We start from the raw sequence: 10,104 nt of genomic DNA, 5'->3' as shown, positions 1-10,104 counted from the left end.
ATAGTCTACCTACACCATCACAATAAATCCATGTAATATAGTCTACACCTTCACAATAAATCCATGTAATATAGTCTACACCATCACAATAAATCCATGTAATATAGTCTACACCATCACAATAAATCCATGTAATATAGTCTACCTACACCATCACAATAAATCCATGTAATATAGTCTACACCATCACAATAAATCCATGTAATTTAGTCTACACCATCACAATGAATCCATGTAATATAGTCTACCTACACCATCACAATAAATCCATGTAATATAGTCTACACCATCACAATAAATCCATGTAATATAGTCTACCTACACCATCACAATAAATCCATGTAATATAGTCTACCAACACCATCACAATAAATCCATGTAATATAGTCTACACCATCACAATAAATCCATGTAATATAGTCTACACCATCACAATAAATCCATGTAATATAGTCTACCTACACCATCACAATAAATCCATGCAATATAGTCTACACCATCACAATAAATCCATGTAATATAGTCTACACCATCACAATAAATCCATGTAATATAGTCTACACCTTCACAATAAATCCATGTAATATAGTCTACCTACACCATCACAATAAATCCATGTAATATAGTCTACACCATCACAATAAATCCATGTAATATAGTCTACCTACACCATCACAATAAATCCATGTAATATAGTCTACCTACACCTTCACAATAAATCCATGTAATATAGTCTACACCATCACAATAAATCCATGTAATATAGTCTACACCATCACAATAAATCCATGTAATATAGTCTACCTACACCTCACAATAAATCCATGTAATATAGTCTACACCTTCACAATAAATCCATGTAATATAGTCTACCTACACCATCACAATAAATCCATGTAATATAGTCTACACCATCACAATAAATCCATGTAATATAGTCTACACCATCACAATAAATCCATGTAATATAGTCTACCTACATCACAATAAATCCATGTAATATAGTCTACACCTTCACAATAAATCCATGTAATATAGTCTACCTACACCATCACAATAAATCCATGTAATATAGTCTACACCTTCACAATAAATCCATGTAATATAGTCTACACCATCACAATAAATCCATGTAATATAGTCTACCTACACCTTCACAATAAATCCATGTAATATAGTCTACACCATCACAATAAACCATGTAATATAGTCTACACCATCACAATAAATCCATGTAATATAGTCTACCTACACCATCACAATAAATCCATGTAATATAGTCTACACCATCACAATAAATCCATGTAATATAGTCTACACCATCACAATAAATCCATGTAATATAGTCTACACCATCACAATAAATCCATGTAATATAGTCTACACCATCACAATAAATCCATGTAATATAGTCTACACCATCACAATAAATCCATGTAATATAGTCTACACCATCACAATAAATCCATGTAATATAGTCTACCTACACCTTCACAATAAATCCATGTAATATAGTCTACCTACACCATCACAATAAATCCATGTAATATAGTCTACCTACACCTTCACAATAAATCCATGTAATATAGTCTACCTACACCTTCACAATAAATCCATGTAATATAGTCTACCTACACCATCACAATAAATCCATGTAATATAGTCTACACCATCACAATAAATCCATGTAATATAGTCTACACCTTCACAATAAATCCATGTAATATAGTCTACCTACACCATCACAATAAATCCATATAATATAGTCTACACCATCACAATAAATCCATGTAATATAGTCTACCTACACCTTCACAATAAATCCATGTAATATAGACTACCTACACCTTCACAATAAATCCATGTAATATAGTCTACACCATCACAATAAATCCATGTAATATAGTCTACCTACACCATCACAATAAATCCATGTAATATAGTCTACACCATCACAATAAATCCATGTAATATAGTCTACACCATCACAATAAATCCATGTAATATAGTCTACCTACACCATCACAATAAATCCATGTAATATAGTCTACCTACACCATCACAATAAATCCATGTAATATAGTCTACCTACACCATCACAATAAATCCATGTAATATAGTCTACACCTTCACAATAAATCCATGTAATATAGTCTACACCATCACAATAAATCCATGTAATATAGTCTACCTACACCTCCACAATAAATCCATGTAATATAGTCTACACCTTCACAATAAATCCATGTAATATAGTCTACACCATCACAATAAATCCATGTAATATAGCCTACACCTCACAATAAATCCATGTAATATAGTCTACACCATCACAATAAATCCATGTAATATAGTCTACACCATCACAATAAATCCATGTAATATAGTCTACACCATCACAATAAATCCATGTAATATAGTCTACACCTTCACAATAAATCCATGTAATATAGTCTACACCATCACAATAAATCCATGTAATATAGTCTACCTACACCATCACAATAAATCCATGTAATATAGTCTACACCTTCACAATAAATCCATGTAATATAGTCTACCTACACCATCACAATAAATCCATGTAATATAGTCTAACACCATCACAATAAATCCATGTAATATAGTCTACCTACACCATCACAATAAATCCATGTAATATAGTCTCTACACCTTCACAATAAATCCATGTAATATAGTCTACCTACACCATCACAATAAATCCATGTAATATAGTCTACCAACACCATCACAATAAATCCATGTAATATAGTCTACCTACACCATCACAATAAATCCATGTAATATAGTCTACCTACACCATCACAATAAATCCATGTAATATAGTCTACACCTTCACAATAAATCCATGTAATATAGTCTACACCATCACAATAAATCCATGTAATATAGTCTACACCATCACAATAAATCCATGTAATATAGTCTACCTACACCATCACAATAAATCCATGTAATATAGTCTACACCATCACAATAAATCCATGTAATATAGTCTACACCATCACAATAAATCCATGTAATATAGTCTACCTACACCATCACAATAAATCCATGTAATATAGTCTACACCATCACAATAAATCCATGTAATATAGTCTACCTACACCTTCACAATCAATCCATGTAATATAGTCTACCAACACCATCACAATAAATCCATGTAATATAGTCTACACCATCACAATAAATCCATGTAATATAGTCTACACCATCACAATAAATCCATATAATATAGTCTACCAACACCATCACAATAAATCCATGTAATATAGTCTACACCATCACAATAAATCCATGTAATATAGTCTACACCATCACAATAAATCCATGTAATATAGTCTACACCTTCACAATAAATCCATGTAATATAGTCTACCTACACCATCACAATAAATCCATGTAATATACTCTACACCATCACAATAAATCCATGTAATATAGTCTACCTAAACCATCACAATAAATCCATGTAATATAGTCTACCTACACCTTCACAATAAATCCATGTAATATAGTCTACACCTTCACAATAAATCCATGTAATATAGTCTACACCATCACAATAAATCCATGTAATATAGTCTACCTACACCATCACAATAAATCCATGTAATATAGTCTACACCATCACAATAAATCCATGTAATATAGTCTACCTACACCATCACAATAAATCCATGTAATATAGTCTACACCTTCACAATAAATCCATGTAATATAGTCTACACCATCACAATAAATCCATGTAATATAGTCTACATACACCTCCACAATAAATCCATGTAATATAGTCTACACCTTCACAATAAATCCATGTAATATAGTCTACCTACAACATCACAATAAATCCATGTAATATAGTCTACCTACACCATCACAATAAATCCATGTAATATAGTCTACACCTTCACAATAAATCCATGTAATATAGTCTACACCATCACAATAAATCCATGTAATTTAGTCTACACCATCACAATAAATCCATGTAATATAGTCTACCTACACCATCACAATAAATCCATGTAATATAGTCTACACCATCACAATGAATCCATGTAATATAGTCTACACCATCACAATAAATCCATGTAATTTAGTCTACACCATCACAATAAATCCATGTAATATAGTCTACACCATCACAATAAATCCATGTAATACAGTCTACCTACACCATCACAATGAATCCATGGAATATAGTCTACACCATCACAATAAATCCATGTAATATAGTCTACACCATCACAATAAATCCATATAATATAGTCTACCTACACCTTCACAATCAATCCATGTAATATAGTCTACCAACACCATCACAATAAATCCATGTAATATAGTCTACACCATCACAATAAATCCATGTAATATAGTCTACACCATCACAATAAATCCATGTAATATAGTCTACCTACACCTTCACAATAAATCCATGTAATATAGTCTACCTACACCATCACAATAAATCCATGTAATATAGTCTACACCATCACAATAAATCCATGTAATATAGTCTCTACACCTTCACAATAAATCCATGTAATATAGTCTACCTACACCATCACAATAAATCCATGTAATATAGTCTACCTACACCATCACAATAAATCCATGTAATATAGTCTACCTACACCATCACAATAAATCCATGTAATATAGTCTACACCTTCACAATAAATCCATGTAATATAGTCTACACCATCACAATAAATCCATGTAATATAGTCTACCTACACCTCACAATAAATCCATGTAATATAGTCTACACCTTCACAATAAATCCATGTAATATAGTCTACCTACACCATCACAATAAATCCATGTAATATAGTCTACACCATCACAATAAATCCATGTAATATAGTCTACACCATCACAATAAATCCATGTAATATAGTCTACACCATCACAATAAATCCATGTAATATAGTCTACACCTTCACAATAAATCCATGTAATATAGTCTACACCATCACAATAAATCCATGTAATATAGTCTACACCTTCACAATAAATCCATGTAATATAGTCTACCTACACCATCACAATAAATCCATGTAATATACTCTACACCATCACAATAAATCCATGTAATATAGTCTACCTACACCATCACAATAAATCCATGTAATATAGTCTACACCATCACAATAAATCCATGTAATATAGTCTACCTACACCATCACAATAAATCCATGTAATATAGTCTACCTACACCTTCACAATAAATCCATGTAATATAGTCTACACCTTCACAATAAATCCATGTAATATAGTCTACACCATCACAATAAATCCATGTAATATAGTCTACCTACACCTCCACAATAAATCCATGTAATATAGTCTACACCTTCACAATAAATCCATGTAATATAGTCTACCTACACCATCACAATAAATCCATGTAATATAGTCTACACCATCACAATAAATCCATGTAATATAGTCTACACCATCACAATAAATCCATGTAATATAGTCTACCTACACCATCACAATAAATCCATGTAATATAGTCTACACCATCACAATAAATCCATGTAATATAGTCTACCTACACCATCACAATAAATCCATGTAATATAGTCTACACCATCACAATAAATCCATGTAATATAGTCTACACCATCACAATAAATCCATGTAATATAGTCTACCTACACCATCACAATAAATCCATGTAATATAGTCTACACCATCACAATAAATCCATGTAATATAGTCTACACCATCACAATAAATCCATGTAATATAGTCTACCTACACCATCACAATAAATCCATGTAATATAGTCTACACCATCACAATAAATCCATGTAATATAGTCTACACCATCACAATAAATCCATGTAATATAGTCTACCTACACCTTCACAATAAATCCATGTAATATAGTCTACACCTTCACAATAAATCCATGTAATATAGTCTACACCTTCACAATAAATCCATGTAATATAGTCTACCTACACCATCACAATACATCCATGTAATATACTCTACACCATCACAATAAATCCATGTAATATAGTCTACCTACACCATCACAATAAATCCATGTAATATAGTCTACACCATCACAATAAATCCATGTAATATAGTCTACACCTTCACAATAAATCCATGTAATATAGTCTACCTACACCATCACAATAAATCCATGTAATATAGTCTACACCATCACAATAAATCCATGTAATATAGTCTACCTACACCTTCACAATAAATCCATGTAATATAGTCTACACCATCACAATAAATCCATGTAATATAGTCTACACCTTCACAATAAATCCATGTAATATAGTCTACCTACACCTTCACAATAAATCCATGTAATATAGTCTACACCATCACAATAAATCCATGTAATATAGTCTACACCATCACAATAAATCCATATAATATAGTCTACACCATCACAATAAATCCATGTAATATAGTCTACCTACACCATCACAATAAATCCATGTAATATAGTCTGCCTACACCATCACAATAAATCCATGTAATATAGTCTACCTACACCATCACAATAAATCCATGTAATATAGTCTACCTACACCATCACAATAAATCCATGTAATATAGTCTACACCTTCACAATAAATCCATGTAATATAGTCTACACCATCACAATAAATCCATGTAATATAGTCTACCTACACCTCCACAATAAACCATGTAATATAGTCTACACCTTCACAATAAATCCATGTAATATAGTCTACCTACACCATCACAATAAATCCATGTAATATAGTCTACACCATCACAATAAATCCATGTAATATAGTCTACACCATCACAATAAATCCATGTAATATAGTCTACACCATCACAATAAATCCATGTAATATAGTCTACACCTTCACAATAAATTCATGTAATATAGTCTACCTACACCTTCACAATAAATCCATGTAATATAGTCTACACCTTCACAATAAATCCATGTAATATAGTCTACACCTTCACAATAAATCCATGTAATATAGTCTAACTACACCATCACAATAAATCCATGTAATATAGTCTACACCATCACAATAAATCCATGTAATATAGTCTACCTACACCATCACAATAAATCCATGTAATATAGTCTACACCTTCACAATAAATCCATGTAATATAGTCTACCTACACCATCACAATAAATCCATGTAATATAGTCTACACCATCACAATAAATCCATGTAATATAGTCTACCTACACCATCACAATAAATCCATGTAATATAGTCTACACCATCACAATAAATCCATGTAATATAGTCTACACCTTCACAATAAATCCATGTAATATAGTCTACCTACACCTTCACAATAAATCCATGTAATATAGTCTACACCATCACAATAAATCCATGTAATATAGTCTACACCATCACAATAAATCCATGTAATATAGTCTACACCATCACAATAAATCCATGTAATATAGTCTACCTACACCATCACAATAAATCCATGTAATATAGTCTACACCATCACAATAAATCCATGTAATATAGTCTACCTACACCATCACAATAAATCCATGTAATATAGTCTACCTACACCTTCACAATAAATCCATGTAATATAGTCTACACCTTCACAATAAATCCATGTAATATAGTCTACACCATCACAATAAATCCATGTAATATAGTCTACCTACACCTCCACAATAAATCCATGTAATATAGTCTACACCATCACAATAAATCCATGTAATATAGTCTACCTACACCATCACAATAAATCCATGTAATATAGTCTACACCATCACAATAAATCCATGTAATATAGTCTACACCATCACAATAAATCCATGTAATATAGTCTACCTACACCTTCACAATAAATCCATGTAATATAGTCTACACCATCACAATAAATCCATGTAATATAGTCTACCTACACCTTCACAATAAATCCATGTAATATAGTCTACACCATCACAATAAATCCATGTAATATAGTCTACACCATCACAATAAATCCATGTAATATAGTCTACCTACACCATCACAATAAATCCATGTAATATAGTCTACACCATCACAATAAATCCATGTAATATAGTCTACACCATCACAATGAATCCATGTAATATAGTCTACCTACACCATCACAATAAATCCATGTAATATAGTCTACACCATCACAATAAATCCATGTAATATAGTCTACACCTTCACAATAAATCCATGTAATATAGTCTACCTACACCTTCACAATAAATCCATGTAATATAGTCTACACCATCACAATAAATCCATGTAATATAGTCTACACCATCACAATAAATCCATGTAATATAGTCTACCTACACCTTCACAATAAATCCATGTAATATAGTCTACACCTTCACAATAAATCCATGTAATATAGTCTACCTACACCATCACAATAAATCCATGTAATATAGTCTACCTACACCATCACAATAAATCCATGTAATATAGTCTACACCTTCACAATAAATCCATGTAATATAGTCTACACCATCACAATAAATCCATGTAATTTAGTCTACACCATCACAATGAATCCATGTAATATAGTCTACCTACACCATCACAATAATCCATGTAATATAGTCTACACCATCACAATGAATCCATGTAATATAGTCTACACCATCACAATAAATCCATGTAATTTAGTCTACACCATCACAATAAATCCATGTAATATAGTCTACACCATCACAATAAATCCATGTAATACAGTCTACCTACACCATCACAATGAATCCATGGAATATAGTCTACACCATCACAATAAATCCATGTAATATAGTCTACACCATCACAATAAATCCATATAATATAGTCTACCTACACCTTCACAATCAATCCATGTAATATAGTCTACCAACACCATCACAATAAATCCATGTAATATAGTCTACACCATCACAATAAATCCATGTAATATAGTCTACACCATCACAATAAATCCATGTAATATAGTCTACACCTTCACAATAAATCCATGTAATATAGTCTACCTACACCATCACAATAAATCCATGTAATATACTCTACACCATCACAATAAATCCATGTAATATAGTCTACCTACACCATCACAATAAATCCATGTAATATAGTCTACACCATCACAATAAATCCATGTAATATAGTCTACCTACACCATCACAATAAATCCATGTAATATAGTCTACCTACACCTTCACAATAAATCCATGTAATATAGTCTACACCTTCACAATAAATCCATGTAATATAGTCTACACCATCACAATAAATCCATGTAATATAGTCTACCTACACCTCCACAATAAATCCATGTAATATAGTCTACACCTTCACAATAAATCCATGTAATATAGTCTACCTACACCATCACAATAAATCCATGTAATATAGTCTACACCATCACAATAAATCCATGTAATATAGTCTACACCATCACAATAAATCCATGTAATATAGTCTACCTACACCTTCACAATAAATCCATGTAATATAGTCTACACCATCACAATAAATCCATGTAATATAGTCTACCTACACCTCCACAATAAATCCATGTAATATAGTCTACACCTTCACAATAAATCCATGTAATATAGTCTACCTACACCATCACAATAAATCCATGTAATATAGTCTACACCATCACAATAAATCCATGTAATATAGTCTACCTACACCAAAACAATAAATCCATGTAATATAGTCTACACCATCACAATAAATCCATGTAATATAGTCTACCTACACCATCACAATAAATCCATGTAATATAGTCTACCTACACCTTCACAATAAATCCATGTAATATAGTCTACACCTTCACAATAAATCCATGTAATATAGTCTACACCATCACAATAAATCCATGTAATATAGTCTACCTACACCTCCACAATAAATCCATGTAATATAGTCTACACCTTCACAATAAATCCATGTAATATAGTCTACCTACACCATCACAATAAATCCATGTAATATAGTCTACACCATCACAATAAATCCATGTAATATAGTCTACACCATCACAATAAATCCATGTAATATAGTCTACCTACACCTTCACAATAAATCCATG

The 10,104-nt window shown here is 31.4% G+C and overlaps 1 long non-coding RNA gene across 1 annotated transcript; it reads right to left on the bottom strand.

Annotated features, from left to right (window-relative positions):
• Window positions 1-231: 231 nt before the first annotated feature.
• LOC127932989 (uncharacterized) lies at window positions 232-8,187 on the bottom strand. The gene is made up of 3 exons (XR_008146710.1): window positions 7,942-8,187; window positions 2,705-3,130; window positions 232-318 (listed from the first exon to the last, which is right to left on the bottom strand). It is a non-coding gene; the product is annotated as an uncharacterized LOC127932989 (long non-coding RNA).
• Between the last annotated feature and the right edge of the window lie 1,917 nt (window positions 8,188-10,104).

Source organism: Oncorhynchus keta, chromosome 11, assembly GCF_023373465.1.
Source record: "Oncorhynchus keta strain PuntledgeMale-10-30-2019 chromosome 11, Oket_V2, whole genome shotgun sequence".
In the NCBI taxonomy this organism is placed as follows: Eukaryota; Metazoa; Chordata; class Actinopteri; order Salmoniformes; family Salmonidae; genus Oncorhynchus; species Oncorhynchus keta.
This window is presented reverse-complemented; position numbering and strand designations above follow the sequence as displayed.